This window comes from Tursiops truncatus, chromosome 16 (genome assembly GCF_011762595.2).
Source record: "Tursiops truncatus isolate mTurTru1 chromosome 16, mTurTru1.mat.Y, whole genome shotgun sequence".
In the NCBI taxonomy this organism is placed as follows: domain Eukaryota; kingdom Metazoa; phylum Chordata; class Mammalia; order Artiodactyla; family Delphinidae; genus Tursiops; species Tursiops truncatus.
Genome location: NC_047049.1, coordinates 854,288 through 870,509, shown reverse-complemented (window position 1 = coordinate 870,509; position 16,222 = coordinate 854,288). Strand labels below are relative to the sequence as shown.

General features: G+C 63.2%; 1 long non-coding RNA gene across 10 annotated transcripts; it reads left to right on the top strand.

The window, feature by feature from the left end:
• Positions 1-367: 367 nt before the first annotated feature.
• Positions 368-15,333, top strand: LOC109550720 (uncharacterized). Of its 10 annotated transcripts, none has more exons than XR_012326770.1 (7): positions 368-480; positions 788-1,432; positions 2,785-3,619; positions 4,158-4,401; positions 4,689-4,806; positions 4,934-6,908; positions 7,022-15,333. It is a non-coding gene; the product is annotated as an uncharacterized lncRNA (long non-coding RNA). The 10 variants fall into 10 exon arrangements; XR_012326769.1 differs by having other exon boundaries at positions 4,121-4,401; XR_012326765.1 differs by having other exon boundaries at positions 2,785-4,401; positions 4,934-5,192; positions 6,763-6,908.
• Positions 15,334-16,222: the final 889 nt, after the last annotated feature.

Here is a 16,222-nt window from a genome sequence, read left to right as displayed (position 1 = left end):
GCTGCCCCACTGCCCCCTCTGGGGCGCCCCACCCCAAGGCCCCCCAGGCCCGCCCCAGCCCTGTCCCAGCTGGGAAGGCCCTGAGCCGCCTGGGCTCAAACCTCCTGGGAACGTAGGGCTTTGTCTTACACTTTCTGTTTTTTAAATAAATTATAATTTTTAACGAAATAAGGTAGTGTAAAAGCTGCTCGTTAGAGAAAGAGTGAAAATACAGAAAGTCACCTCCATCCGGGAGAGCTGGAGAAAGGCGCGTGGGGATGGAGGGAGGGAGGGAGGGAGCGTGGGGATGGAGGGAGGGTGGAGGCCGGGGGGCTGGCTGTCGTCCAGGAGCCCAGCCTCCTTGAGCTCAGCACAGCACGGGAGAGCCTCTCGAGCAGTGCGCCCAGCGCCGTGGTGAAGACCCGGCTCCACACGGGCTGGGTCAGCTGCTGAAGGGCCCAAGTCCTGGAAGCCCCAGACACAGGGCCCACCTGGGCCACGGTGAGGATAGGCGGGGACAGGCGGGGACAAGAGGGGTCAGGCGAGGACAGGCGGGGACAGGAGGGGTCAGCTGGGACTGGGTGGCAGTGGCGTGGGTGTGGATGCCGGGCTGCAGCCCCAGGGGGGCACGGCCTGCACGGTGGGATGTCCCCCACGCCAGCCTGTGTGTGATGCGTGGACCAGGGTGACGTGGACCGTCACCTCACAATACGGATCCCCTCTTTAAGTGTGGCTGTGATTCAGTCTATGAAATAATCGCCTCATCTCTCTACATAAGAGCCTTCTTTATGGTGTCGCCACGAAATAGTCAGTTCTGAGTTGTGCTGACCCAGCCGACACGCCGATGCGGGCGAGTGAGCCGCAGGATGGCCCTTCCCAGAGCCAGGAGGATGCTGCGGCTGGGACAGGAGTGCTCAGGGAGTTGGGTAGGCAAGTCCCACCCTGGCACCGGGACCCTCCCCGTAGGCCGCACCCTCCGCTCGGGAGCTCCTGGGTCCACATGCACCGGGCAGGCTGTGACCTTGAGCAGGAGATGGCCAGGAAGCGGGTGGGTCTTGGATTTCCAGGGGATGCCTTTGGTGAAGGGAAAGTGAGGGCCAGGATGGGTCGCCCCGGGAGCCACTGAAAGGGCCCCCGTGCCCACGTCACCCTGGACCTGGAGCCCCTCCCTGCCCCTCTCCCCTGCCCAAGCCCCCTTCCTCCGCACCTCCTCTGGCCCCTCCCCAGACAATGGCTGGGAGGCAGAGTGGGCCCTCATGCATGTGCTCTCGGCCGCCCCCAACCAGAACCAGGTGTGGGGCCTCCCCGCCTGCGCCCTTACCAGGCCGAGGGCCCCCCCGTCCCGGCCCCTCCCGGGCCTGTTCCTTCCCGGCTGTGCCCTCCAGTTCTGAGACTTGGATTTCTCCGAGGCCACAGCTGTGGAGGCCACCAGACGGCACGTTACCAGACGCGTGTGAGTGTGAGCACTGTGTGCATGTGTATGTCCGAGTGTACGGCGTGTGTGTGGCATACGTGTGGGCATGCATGTGTGCACGTGGGCATTAAGACTGCAGGTGAGTCTGTGGAGAGACCCCCGGGTCCTGGGAGGCCCTGGGTTTCGGAGACAACTGAGTCTGGGGGCCAGGAGGTCCAAGGGGCTCAGGCAGGGCTGGTCCTGAAGCAGACGAGGGGACCCCGAGCGAACACCATCCCCTGGGAGCGAGCTGCGGGCTCGGGTGATGGCCCCCCTCGCCTGCCTGCCAGCCCCACCCAACAGGGCAGGCAGAGTGGCTCGCGGTGCCTCAGAAGGAACGCTCTCGCGGGAGAGTGTCCGGAGGGAAGCTACCCGTGCCCGGCGGAGGGCTGGACTCACGTGCGACTCCAGGCTATGTGTGGGGTGGCGGGAAGGAGGGAGAGAGGCAGCCCCTCCTGGCGCTTGTGTTGGGGGGACGTTGCTGGGATGCTCAGCTGGACAGGAGGAGTTCTGGGAGAGGAGGGGAGGGAGGAGGGCCCACCTTGGGAGAATGGGGGGCCGACCTCACCCCGGGTGTGCTTGGGGTGAGGAGACCCCATGGACTGCGGGGTCAAGGCCTGGGGGGCATGGTGAGCTGCAGCCATTGACGGAAAACCGTGAGCCCCATGTGGGGGGGGCAGCGGGGAGGGGGCTGCAGGCCCCCAGACCCTCCTGGCACAGACACGTGCTGACACGTGTACAGACACGTGTCGGGAGGCGGGGAGGGGAGGGGTGCTCAGAGTGGCCACCAGAGCCTCCTGGTCACCCATCAGAGCACAGCCAAAAGTGCCAACTGGCCTCCAGTCCTGGAGGGAGGCTCCCAGGATGGGCCAGCCCAGCCTGGGGCCCTGTGCAGTCAGCTGGGCACCCGGCAGGCTGGCCCTGCAGTCTCTCTGGGGGGTCCGCACCGCCTTGGAGGGGCATGGGGGCCCTCTTCTGGCCGCACTGCAGAAGACATGGCCTCCGCCAAGCACGCAGCCCCGTCAGGCACCCAGGCCGCCACAGGCCGGCCAGCGTCCCTCACCTTCCCCAGGGGCCCTCTACCAGCTCCCTGGCCTCATTGGGCCTGGCTTCCAGGACAGAGGGCTGACCCTCCATCCGTAGGGAGCTGGCTCCAGCCCTGTGGGGCCTCAGCGTTTCCAGCACCCCTAGGACTGGGCCCCCAGAGCTCACGGCCCACCTGGGGCTCAGGGCCAGAGGGATCCTGGGGAGGAGGGGAAGGCTGGAGTGCCGGGCTCCGCTTGGACACTTCAGGCAGCCGAACCTGGGCCAGGTAAGGACCAACGGCCTCCTGTCTTGGTTTCCCCCTTCAGAGCCCCAGGTGTGCGGAAGACTCCAGACGTGTGAAGCCCCTGCAAACCGCACAGCCACGTGAGTCCCTGCTGTCTCACTGGGCCCCTTTGGGGACAATTCAAGCCAGACCGGCCTCCAGCCCTGCCGGGGACTTCCAGGGCATGGTCTCAGGCTGGGCGGCGGGGGCGGGGCGGGGGGGGGGGGCCCCCGGAACGCGACTCGTGCCCCCTGGCGGTGTGCCTTTAAGTCCGCAGTGAAGCATCATCACGGGCCGGCGATGCCACCTGCTGACGCTTCTCAGCATCCTGGCCGGAGTGGCCGCAGCTGCTGCGGTGGGTGCGGTCGGTCGGGGAGGGGCGAGGGGCCCAGGCAGGGCTTACAAAGCCGGCAGATGCAGACACAGTCACTCCCGCCTAAAGGAAGGGTTTAAAAACTGAATAGCGTCCACTTACCTAACAAACATTTGCTAAATCAAGGCAAGGGAGGAAGCGCACAATAGGTTGATTTCAAGGGAAAGGTCTTTTCTTCTGGATCTGAGCAGGCAGAGTTGAAGTAGAAGCCCTTCAGGTGGAGGAGGCTCGGGCAAGGACCAGGGCGGGCCGGCAGAAGACAGGGGGGCCAGGACAGCAGGCGGGGGGCTCAGCCCCGCTGCTCTTCAAACCTAGACTTCCACTCTTTTATAGATGGATTTTGGGGTTTCTTTGGCCTTGCCGCGGCTGTCAGAATCTTAGTTCCCCGACCAGGGATCGAACCCAGGCCCTGGGTATTAAGAGCACGGGAGTCCTAACCACTGGACCACAGGGGAATTCCCAACAGGCTTTCCACTCTTTTGAAGTCCATACTCCACGTCTATTTGTAAGTCTAAAAACTGTCACAGGGTCTTTGAATAACTGTTCCCACTTACAAACTTCCAACATTTTAAACTGCATTTATTAGTTTAATATATTTGGTTCCTTAAGTAGTTCGTTGTGTGGATTAACAAACACAACTTTGGTAACTGATGTATAACGTCTAGAAACCTAATACATTTGTTAAAAAATAATTTTCAGTAAAAGGTAAGATTGTGACTCACAGATATAAAAATGAGCTCACGTGAAAGATGTTATTTACTTATTAATCAAGGGAGAACCAGGCAGATGTTCTAAGCAACTCCAGAGAGAAGCTGCAGGACAGACGTACTGAAAGGTCACTGATGTTGAAACCAACAGAGGAAAACCTGGTTTCTGCGCAGGGGTCGGGGAGGGGAGATGGAATTTCGCACCTACCCCCTTGGTGGAGCTGAGCTGACTAAAAGTCAGCTCAGACGCCCTCTACACGATGCAGAATTTTCCACCGAAACATAATTTTTCGGTCTAGATTACAAGTGTGAACACTGACCTTCAGCCTCACTTAGTATTCCTGCAGCATCGTCAGCGTGTATCTGGGAGGATTTGTCTGTTACACACTTGCAGACGCGAGGAAGCTGGCGTTCGGCCCACGTTCTCTGACACGTCACAGAAAAGACCAAATGTGCACAAGTACATTTGCGATACTCACAGGAACCTAGGATAGACTGTGACGTCCTGCCTGTTTGTGCCTGAATCCCAGCTGATCCTGGGCAGGACGGGTGTCTCCCACTGGAATGGTCCTTGGGCCAGGTGGGCCGAGCCCTTGGTCCCCAAACACCCTGACCACGAGTGGTGGGATGTCGAGGGCCTGATGGGGAGGAGTGGGGCCCGCAGGGCTGGACAGAGGGGCGCAGGTCGGAATCGACCGAGACCTGGGGGGTTGGTTAGAGGCGGTTCTTTCAATGCAGGGGCGGGGGCTTGATCAGGGCTGGGGAAGGATCTGGGTGCCTCAGTGTGGCGGACGGGACAAGGTGAGGGCTCGGAGGTGAGAGATTCGCAGGAGCTGAGGCACTGATGGTCAGTGTTTCCTGCTGCAGGGCCCATGGTCTCTGGAAGTCCCTGTCACCAGCAGCCGAGCTTCCTGCCGGGCAGAGGCTCCGGGAGACGTGCCGTCCTGCTGATGAAGACGGTGGCCCCAAAGGCGTGTCTGGGATGGTGAGGGCTGCCGGTGCCCAGGGTCCAGGCTGCACCTCCAGAGAGTCTGGGGCAGGTCCCGCAGGGCTCAGGTAGAACTGGGGGACAGGCCTGCCTGAGGGCCCCTCATCTCTCCATCCCCGTGCAGAGCTTACTCTCCTGTGGAAGGGTGTCTTGGGCCTGCCCCAGCGCTGACACACGCAGACAGGCAGCCTTGGATGAGACCCGGCCCCTGAGTACGAGCTCACCGAGGGGCAGAACCCTGGCTGGGCTCCCACCCCAGCCTCCCTGCTCCCGGGTGTCCAGCAGGAGGCCTTGATGTGGACAGAATCAACCGCTGGGCCGAAGGTAGTCATTTTCAACCCTGGGCTGGAGCCCAGTGAGCCGCCGATGACAGGGTCTTCGGGGTGAGTCACATTCAGACGTCAAGTGTGACCTAAAAATATGACGCCTGCAATTACGGCACCGCAGCAGGGGGAGGGAGGCCTTCCAGACGAGGACGCGAGCCCAGCCCCGGGGGCCCCTGGTGGCCCATCTATTATTAGAAGAGCTAAAACCTCCTCGAACCCACACAGCACAAAGACCGGCTCCGTTCACCCCGAGTGCGGCGGCCACATTGACCTCAGTCCAGGGGCCGCCCACTGCCCACCGGACAGAGTCAGTGCGGTGGGTCCAGTCCCGCCCATTTCCCGGGAACTGCGCCCCGATGTGGGCTGGCGCTGGGGCACGGGTGGGGAAAGAGCAGCGGCCAGGGCACGTTCCCGAGGGAGCAGCTGACGGAGTCCCTGCTGAGAGAACCCCTGGGGAAGGCCCAGCCGGCCCCACCCCTCCTGTGACAGTGACAGTGAGTCCCCAGCAGGGCTGGTGGCACCCTGCGACAGCTGGAGAAGGCAGCCTGGGTGGGGTAGCCAGACCCTGCCCCCAGGCTGCTCCAGGGGGTCAGGGGTGCAGCCCGAGAGGAGGGGCCCGGTCCCGCCCACCCGCTGCAGCGCCCGCCACCGCCGGCAGAGGGCGCCCCGCATACCGCACTCCGCGCCCCACTGCGACCCCTGAGCTCCATCGTGACCACCCCCTCCTCACAATGCTCGATCTTTGCTCCAAACACTCTGGCTACAATGCCGCAGGGGCTGCTGCAGGACACGTGGCAGCTTAAAGAGGAAAATGAGTGTCCGACTCAGAGGGTCTCTCCTCCCTGACGCTCTCCTAAGAGGGCAGCTTTCCTGCTTGTCTCCCCACGTCACTCAAGCTGCAGCCTGTTTCACTCGCCCCGTCGCTGAGCGCTTAGGCCCCCGCCAGCTCTCTCCACGAGGACGAGGACGCTGCGGTGACAGCGCGCCGGCGGTGTGGGAGCCGCCATTGTCTTCGTCTCTGCCATCATCATGCCGCTCCCTGCCTGCCCCCCGCCCCCCCCCCGTCGAGTCTGGACCCTCAGCTGCGGGTCTGAGGGCTGCAGTCCGTGTCAGACAGCGCGGGGCTTGTCCTCCCTGACCTCACGTGACTGGGCTCCCAGCTCTGACCTCGGAGGGCTTGACCACAGGGCGGGCAGCACAGGAGGGGCCGTGGGGATGGTCACCCTGTTACCTCTGCCCCCCGCAGTGCTCCCCAAGCAACTGTGACCCCAGACAGGCCCCCCCTGTAAAGCCACGGGGGCTCCAAGTGTCTCCCAGGCTGACCGTCTGCTGTTCGTGACCAGCATGAAGGCCAGAAGGACGGGGGTTAGGGGCTGGGGCGCCCAGGGCGAGCGGGGCGCTGCATCTCACCCCACGGTCCTGCTCCCTGGAGCTGCAGCCACACACGGGCTTACTGTCCACATGACGACCTGGGGCTGACCACAAACGTGTGGTGACCACGGGCGGTGCTGGGCCTGGTCTTCGTGTGTGTGTGTGTGTGTGTGTGTGTGTGTGTGCGCGCGCACGTGTGAGTGTGTATTTGCATATGTGCGTGCATCTGCACCAGCCACGTTCTGTTCTTGGGCAGGACTCTCCGTTCCAAGGAGGAGGGTGTATGAGCTTCTGTGGCTGCTGTGACAAAAGGCCAGAGTCCGGTGGCTGAGAAGATGCAAACTTAGGGTCTTACAGTCTTGGGGTCAGAGTCTGACGTGGGTATCCCTGGGCTAAATCCAGGTGAGGGCCGGGCTGCTCCCCTCCAGAGGCTCCGGGGAGAATCCATTTCCCCTCCTTTTCCAGCTTCTAGAGGTGCCTGCAGCCCTCAGCTCGTGGCCCTTCCTCTACCTCAGGCCACCAGTTGCCTTCTCTGATCCTCTGGCCCTCCTGCCTCCCTCCTCCCCTGTGAGGACCCTTGAGATTACGCTGGGCCCACCTGGACGGTGCAGGACGATCTCCCCATCTTGAAATCAGCCAACTGTCAACCTTCATTCCAGCTACAGCCTTGACGCCCTTCTGCCATGTGAGCAACAAAGACCCAGGCCCCGGGTCCCTTATTTTCCCACCACGCGTGGTCTCTTCTCCGGGCCCCAGGCCCTGTGCCTGGAGTCGAGGCTTGGAGTGGACAACCTGTGCCGCACTCAGGCCATCATTGGGGTGACCAGCACCACCGGGGTGCCTGGCCATGGGGGGACCTGTCGCTGGGAGCACAGGCTTGGGGCTAAACCTGCTTGTCAGGCGAGCTGGGTCTTCCAGGGACTGCAGCCTAACCCTAACCCCACTCAGCTGCCTCTGCTGCCTCTCCTTCCAAGGCATCAGCATGGGCTGCCCACCCTGGAGTTCCGGCACCCTCGGGGGGGCGGGGGCCCCTGGGGCCCCCTCCCCTTCCAGGCCCCTCCTCCTCCCAGGTCCCCTCCACTCCCCAGACCCCCTCCTCCTCCCAGGTCCCCTCCCCTCCCAGGTCCCCTCCACTCCCCAGGCCCCTCCTCCTCCCCGGTCCCCTCCACTCCCCAGACCCCCTCCTCCTCCCAGACCCCCTCCCCTCCCAGGGCCCCTCCACCCCCTCCACCACACAGGGGCAGGGCATTTCCTGGGGAGGGAGGGCTGCACAGCACGGAGAGGGCAAGGCGCCACATCACAGAGGCCTCAGCTCGGTGGTTTGGGCCCCAGTGTATGTCTGGCGCCAGTTCACAGGCTTCAGCAGATGCCTCTTGAGCGATAGTGAGGGACTCCTCTTTGCTCTGCGGGTCAGGAAAGCCATCAGGATTCAGGGTCGCCCAAAAGTGGAGCTGCCCCAGGACACTGCCGCAGCCACCCAGCGGCCTGGGAGGAGGAGGGGCGGGCCATGGGGCAGGGTGACAGCAGCCAGGGTGGGCCTGCAGCAAGGCCCAAGTTGGGGGCGGGGTCTCTCCGGGCCTGTCCCAGCCATGCTGGTGAGCAGAGAAGTGGACAGGGCGAGCACAACTATTCCCGGGGCGCCCTGAGCCCCCGACCTGGGGCAGCTGCAGGCAGGTGGGCGTCAGGCGACTGTCACACAGGTAACCTGTCTGGGCACCTGTCCAGCCTGCATGCAGGTCTGTTCGGTCCTAGACGGCTGGGCCTGCCCACGCCCTTGGAACCTGGGGGCCACCGAGGACTGGACTCTGGGCCTCCCTCACCGGCACCGGCCAAGCCCCCGCCCTACCCCTCCTGCTCCAAGAACCCGTGTGTCTCCTATGCCCCCCACCCCAGCGCTCCCCATCTCAGTCCTCACTTCCTCCCTGGAGCCCTCTCCCACCCTTTCCCCCGCAAGGCCCCCCAGGCCTCTCTCTCCCCATGGCCCAATGCCCCGCCCCTCCCAGGGCGTGAACTGCTCTGCTCCGGGTCCCCTGCCCCAGCCTGGGTGCTCACGTGCGTGTGCTCGAGACACTAGGCTGATGAATGAATAAACGGGGGGCCTGGGCATTGCCCACCTGAGTAGGGCCTGGCTGGCTGGCTCCCGGACCCTGCCCTGGCATTGCATGTGGGTCCCCGGGACTCAGGGAGGACGAAGCTCTGGGGGCACTGGGTCGGGGAGTGGGGTGCCGGCTGCCGGGCTGACGGTGCCAGGTCCCCAGGCTGGGGTGGGCCTTTCGCTTCAGACCTCTTAGAGTCGCTGTGGAAGGGAACCTCGTGGGGGGTCCCGGGAGCAGAGGCTTGGGGTCCACCCAGGAGTGTTGGCCGCGGTGACGTGAGTCTGCACCTTCCAGACCTGGAATGCAAGCTGTCCTCCTCACGGCGTTGCTGGGTTCCCCTGGGACGGGGTCTGCAGCTGGGGGGGGCTCCGGCGAGCACCCCGCTGGAGCAGCCTGCCCTGCCACCAGCTCCTGCCTGCCCTGCCGAGCTCGCTGCCTTTGCGGGCGCCTCCTTCTTCCGAGGGTAAATCAGGTTACCCACAGCTTTTCCTCGAGGAATAAGGAGGCAGCCTTTGAAACCAGGACAGATGGCAGCCCTTCTCCAGGGGGAGCTGGCTCATTAATCGTTTCTAAATTAGTCAGAGGGATGGTGGGACTTCACGGGCTCTGGGAACCCACGGAGCCACCTTCCCAGCCCCAGCGGGGGGGCTGCAGCTTCTGCTCTGGCCCAGCCGCCTGGTCTCATGCTTCCTTCCTTCTCTCCCTCCCCTGCCCCTCCCCATTCTCTCCCCAGACCTGAGCAGCTTCTAGAAATGTCTGGGAGAGAAGAGCCTGCCTGCAGGGGGCTGTGGGAGAGGACAGTGGGCCAGGGGGCATCAGGGTGGTCCAGGGCTGGGCCCTGAGTGCCCCAGCTGGGACGCAGTGGGGACAGTGGCTCGGGGCTGCTCCAGGCCCCCTCTCGAAGGGCAGGGATGGGAGGGGCAGGCACAGCTGCAGTGGACACAGGCCAGGCGGGGCAGAGGGGCCAGCCAGGACCAGGGCAGGGCCGGGAGGCCGGTGGGCCGACGGCCAGGCAGGGCCAGGGCTGGCAGGGCACTTCAGAGCTGACATAGGCGCTCAGGTGCCCAGCGCACGTGGTGGAGGCTTGAGTCTGGGGGCGGCCGGGACTAGGCCCGAGACGTGGGCTGGGGGTCTGTTCGGGCTCCAGCTGCAGGGGCAGAGCTCCCGGCACTGTGATGGTGGGTCTGGGGCCTCTGATCCTGTCTCCTCAGACGTTGTTGCTGATGGTGGCCACTCCCTCAGCTCCTCCCAGCTGTACCAGCATCGGGGAACCTCCACCGGCCTGCCGGACACAGAGCCCGGGACGCCTGCGCCCTGGGGCCTGGGATCCAGGTCCAGCTCGCCATTCAGGGACTCGGGGAGGACTTGCCTCTCCGGCTGCTGTTTCCTCTCCTGTAAACCAGGCCGTGGACCCCTTCAACCTGTGCACCAAGGGGCTGGTGAGAGCCAGTGCAAAGACCCAGGCCGACTCTGCTCAGGGGCTCCCTTCCCTGTGCCCCCGACAGAGACCCCTCCCCACTCCCCCGACTTGTGTCCTCGGGCTCTCTCTCCTCTGCTGGACTCTACGATCCCTGAGGGCATTGTCCTCCAAGCCCCCAGTACAGCCGGGACGGAAAATGAGCTCTCACCCTGTCTGCAAACCTGACTGACACAGAGGAGAGGAAGCTGTCCTGACAGAGGGTCACCAGCCCACCTCTGTCCCCAGGAGGGAGGCAGGGCCCCCTCTGCTGAGCTTCCCGCCCCACTGACCTCCTCACTGTTCAGTCTCCCTGCATCTCTGGGGCCCATATCACAGATAGGTAAGTGGGGCTGAGGGCGGAGTCACTCACGGAGGCCACCCAGCCTCAGACAGCGTCTCGGGGGTCAAACCAGGCAGTCTGGGGCCTTGACCCCGAGGCTGCCTGAACCCACACCCCACCCCCGTCCGGGGCCAGCAGCCAGAGCGCCCCTACGCTCCCATCACAGGCCCCGCAGGCTTGTGGGATGGAGGCCAGCCCAGCAGACACCCTCGCTGGATGCCCACCTGGCCCCCAGGGCCAGCACCTGGAGAGGACAGGCCTGGCAGACCCCCGCTGGATGAGGGGAGCCTGCGGTGGAGGCCGCCCGGCCCCGCCCACACTCCCTGGAAGGGCTGCCCGGCCCCGCCCACACTCCCTGGAAGGACTGCCCGGTGCACTGGGCCAGAGCCGCATGTTTTCCGGCTTTGATGAAAACCAGCTTGTTCTGTCCAAGCCTGGACCCGGCCCAGGCTTCCAGAAGGGGCCGAGCCAGCCCGAGTCTCACACTTGGCTCAGGGAAGGCCCGTTCTCTCCAGCATTCCTGAGCCTCCGCGCCGCCCGCCTGCCCTGCCCGCAGGTGTGCGGGCCCGGCTGGCCCAGCAGATGCGGCTCTTGGTGAAAGCTGACCCCAGGGCAGGTGTGGGTCTGGGCTGGGATGAAGGGAAACTGAGGCCCCAGGGGTGGTCACCTCCCCTGGTGGTCAGGCTGGCCCCTGAGTCTCACATCTGTGCGCCTCACTGCTTCAGACAAGCCTATGGCGGGGCCTGGGGCCTGGGGTTCATGGGGCTGCCTCCCCCAGAGAGCAGGGGGGCTGGGATGGGACAGGGAGTGGTTTGTGGTGGGCGAGGGTACCCCTCCTCCAGGGCCCCAGACCTCTTGGAGGCCGCTCGTTCTTCTCTGGGAGCAGCGCTCAGCGCTGGCCCGAGGCTGGGAACGGCAGTGCCAGGCCTGGCTCCCAGCAAGCGCAGCTGGTTCTCTTCTCTGGCTGGAGTCCATGGCGTCGCCTGCCGTGACTGGGGAGCCTCCAGGACGCCCTGCAGGCCGAGCAACCACACCCAAGCCAGGCGGGAGGAGGAAGCCGAGACGCAGGCCGGGACGCAGCTGCTCGCGGCTGGAGCTCGGCTCCGTACTGACGTTTCAGAGCCTCAGCCCTTCACCTGCGAGGTGGCGCCCACAGCCTGGTGCCTCCAGGTCAACCACGAGATGGTGGGGCAGCGGCCTGGCCCGGGGCCCGCCGGCCAGGTCAGAGGCGGTGAGGCCCTCGTGGCTCCCGCCGGGCCCAGAACGGCCACTTTCTGTTTTGTGAGCCGGGAGCCGGACTAGAACCCTCGCTGGCCCCGCCTGGGCCTCGTCTCCAAGTCCCTCTTGGAGTCACACAAGGATCTAGCCAAGAGCTCCAGGACCCAGCGCTAAAGGGCTAGGGGACCCCGCGTGTAGCCCCACACGGCGTGAAACGTGTGAAGGAGGTCAAAGGCCCGCTCTTTCCCGGACAGACTACGTGGATGCATTTTGGAAATGACAAATATCAAATCCTTCCAGAAACGGTCGCCGGAGGTCCGCCCCGCCGGTGCCCAAGGCGTGCCGATGCGCAACCCCGAGCGCCCGCCTGAACCGCGGGGGAAGCCGTGGCTGTGAGCCGAAGGACAGGCCGCACCAGGCTCCTCTCTGGGAAATCCCTGCCGCCCCAGGCCCACGGGCTCCGGGGGCTCAGCCCCCCTCCAGGGCGGGATCTGCCCCAGGGCGGTGAGACAGCCTGTCCTAGCTTCCCCCAGTGCCAGGCTCACCCCACCCTGAGCCAGGCCTGGCTACCTGCCCACTCCATAACGGGGAAAGCTGAGGGGATCCGGGCCGCTTGGAGTGGGTTCCCCAGGAAAGAGGGTCCCTCTCGCGGGAGGGAGGGAAGGCGGCTGGGCACGCAGGAGCAACGCTCGACTCCTGACGGACCCGCCACTCTCGGGTCAAGGCCACCTGTCACCCCACACCAGGTGGTCCTGGAGATAGAACGCAGGCTCTGCTGTGTGCCCCATGTGTCTGGCTAGTCCCCAGTCCTCTGAGCACACCTGGACAGGTGGGGGCAGGGCCCGGGGCAGCGCCTGGTCTCATCTGATCAGACTCTTTTGCACCTGGGGACACAGTGGCCAAGGAGGGGTCAGTCCTGCCTGAGGACGCAGGACTGCTGTGACAGCCCAGGGTGTGGGTGGAAAGAAAGACTGTCTCCATCTGGCCATCGCTGGCTGAGGTCGCGTGGAATCAGCTGCTGAGCTGGCTGCTCCTTGCAGGCAGGGACAGGGCAGGACACATGGCAGGTGACACCCTGGGTGACAACTCGATGGGGAGGCCTGGAGATCCAGGCCCTGGGGCCATGTAGAGTACATGGTCACCAAGGCGCCCCAGCTCGTGGCCATTTGACCAAAGAAGGAACAATCTGGAAGAAAAAAGGCTGGCCCAGAGGGGAGGGTGTCTGCGGCTCAGGCCTCCTGTCTTTGGGCCCAGGGGATGCTCTGTGAAAGGGGGGCTTTTGATGATGGGGGTCACCCGGCCAGGCCGCACACCCACACCACCATCGTACCCCGAGAGCACCTGGACCGAGCTGACCTGTGCTCTGGCCGTTCCTGCCGGCCTGGGGGCCCGGGGTTGGAGAGGCATGTTGGCACCTGTGGGGAGAGACTCTGGCCCTGCCCCCTCCCCACATCCCAGCCCTCCCCTCGGCCGCCCTCATCCCAGTGCCCCAGATCCTGCTTCTGGAAATACACTTGCAATTAAATCAAAAGGCCCAAGCGCTGCCTGGAGAGCCAAGCGGTGGTTACACAACCCTCATCCCCGTGGCTCCCAGCGGCCCAGAAGACACACGTGCCGCCCAGGCCGTGCTCTGGTCCTGGTTGCAACCTCCCGGATGGGGCGCGCATGGGCTCCAGGAAGTGTGGGTCCAACCCGGGCGCCCTCCCGGCTGGAAGGCAGGAGGAGGGCAGGGAGTTGGTGTGGCTCCAGGGCCTGGTTGCCCTCTGCCCTCTGCCCTCTGCCCTCTGCTTGCAGGTCCCTCAGGGCTTCATGTGGGAGGACACAGCCCCTTCCCCGGTCTGGCTAACAGACACAGTGTGTGCAGCACAAGGTGACCCGACAAGCGGCCGCCCGTTTCCAGGCCGAGTCTTGAGGGAGACAGTCGTGCTGAGCAGAGCAGCATTGCCTGAGGGTGGGCTCCAGGCCGGGAGGGGCAGCCAGACTGTGGGCTGGATTCTCAGGGCTGGGAGAGGGGTGACAGCCCCCTGGGACGTGCCCGGAGAGGCTGGTGGCGGCTCAGGCACGGGGGCAGCCCCAGGGATCAGGGCCCCCGCTGGAACAAGGCTGAGAGCTGGCCAGCCCGCAGGGTCCCCAAGTCCGGACTCGCTGGCCACTGGCCACCAGGAGGGGCTGCAGCAGGAGTGGCGGCACCAGCCTGGGGCAGGGCTCTCTGGGCCGGTGGACCCTCTGCTGCCCCTGCCCCGGGCCCGCTCCTGCCTCCTGAGCAATGGCTGGGAGTGACCGGGCCACATCACAGCTGAGAGGCTCTGGCAGAGCTGGTGCTGGCCGCCTGCCCTGGGCAACAGGACACTTCCGGGGCAGGAGGTGTTTACGGCCCTTTGACCAAGAGGAGCCCAGCCAGGCCCTGTTGTGTGGCCCAGGCCCAGCACCGGGCCCTCCTCCCTGCCCCGCCCCCTCGGCCCCTTTCTTTGCTAAGTGTCCACAAGATGAAAACTCAGAGGGTTCTCCTGGCATTGGCTTTCCCTTAAAAACAACGTGTGCTGCCTTTTCCAGTGATGGAGCTGATTTGTCAGTACAGTGGAACATCTGCAAAACCAGACGTCACTCATACATCCATAGACGAAGGGACCGTGGTGAGCACACTAGCCACGCCCTTCTAGCCTGTCCCCAGGACTCCTCTCGCCCATTCTGTGCCGGCCTTAGCGGTAGACAGGTCCCTGTCACAGTGACGCTCATGCCCTGGCGGGGAAACCAACGTGCAGACCTGCGAGAGACCAGGCGCCAACAGGGATGAACTGGGTGTGCAGGGACCGCCGTCCAGCCGGACTGGCTACAGGGCGGGGCGCCCAGCTGAGGACGGGACATTTAAAAAGATCTGTTTGTATAAAGGAGGCAGCAGTGGGAATATCTGGGGAGAGTGTTCTGGGCAGAGGGCAAAGCAAGTACAAAGGCCCTGGGGCAGGAGATGGTTCGTGGCAGGAGCAGAAAGGGCCAGTGAGTGAAGCCCTTGAGTTGGGCAAGCCTGGGGAGGCTGGGATCCCTGCGGGCCTCAGAGGCCCAGACGGGGGGCGGGTGTTTGGGGCAGGCAGGTTGGGGAGGTGGGGGGGGCAGGGATGTGCAGGGGCCCGGCATGGAGAGGGTGTCCGCAGCAGGGTGCAAACCTGACATTCTGTGGTTTAACTTTCAGCAGCCCTTCCTGCCCTGGGGGAGGGGGGGGCTGCCAAGTTTGTCTCCAGGGGAAACTGCTTATTTGTTTAGGAAGATATGTTAACGGACCTTTCGTTTCTAAAAGGAAAATTCCAGGACTTAGTCTGGACCGGAATCAAAACAGAGTCAAAGTGTCCCCCCCACCCCAAGAAGGAGGCACTCTGGAAGTAAAGCTATTAGGTGACCCCCCCCCCCCCCCCCCCACCGAGACCTTGGCCCTGCAGCAGGGGAGGGAAAGGGAGAAGGCTGGACCACGAGGTAAGGGGTAAATCGGACCTAGTTTTCACTTAATTTCTCTGGTGGCTGGAGAGGTTAAGTACTTTCACTTTAGACATTTGAATTATTTTATGTAAATTGTTTTATCCTAGTCTTTCCCCATTTTCCATTGGGATATTTGTCTTTTTTATTAATTTTGGAAATCTTCGTCTGTCACAAATATTTTTTCCTATTTGTCACTTGGCATTTAATTTTTCAAAGATATTTGTATATATAAAAATGTTCAAACTGTATGCCCTCAAATTTATCCATATTTTCCTTTCATGACTATTCTTTGGGTTAGTACTTAGAAAGCTCTTACCAAATTTAAAACTGGTGCGGTACCTCCGTGTGCCTTTTTAATCTATACCATGATTGTATTCTTTATTTGCTTCTCTAATCCATCTGGAATTTATGTGGGTACTTGGCTAGGGATATAAGTTTATTTTTCTCTCCAGATAATTAACCAATTATCCTGTCAGTGTTTGTTGAATATTCTCCTGCTTGGTCTGGTACTTTGACTAAGACTTAATAAAGGGGGTGACTCAGAGACGTGGGCAGGGTTTAAGGCAACGGAGAGGGACTGAGCCTTGCCCAGGAGTGTGGAACTGGGGGTCCTGGGCCTGAAGCTGTACAGAGAGTGTCACAGGGCCCCACAGGGCAGCTGTTTGCAGAGAGACCCTGCAGGATCCTGCCCCTGGGGAAGAGACACAGCCAGTCCAGAGCAAACTGGCTGAGCCCGTCAGGAAAGAATTCCCTGGCCTCTCTCTCCTCCCACGTCCCCCCTGGCAGGTGGAGGAGTTCTCAAAGGCAGAGGGAAACCTCTGCAGTCCCACCCCTCAGGGGGGATCTCCTCAGCCCCTCCCCCCGGGGCGGTCACCAGATTGCCACCTCTCCTCTCGAAGCCCTGGGGCCAAGGGGCCCCGACCTGCTGGGCAGGCAGGTAAGTAGCAGACCGGGTCTAACTCAAACTGCTGTCAGCCCCGCCCAGCTCCATCCTCCCCTGGACGGACCAGTCCAGCCCTCACTCCTCTGTCTAGAAGGTAATGTCTAGTGGAAGGGACGTCACCTGGATATCACCGGTTCTTTCATGCACAGTGTTAAGCTTGTAACCAACCATTACCAAACATGGAAGAGGCAA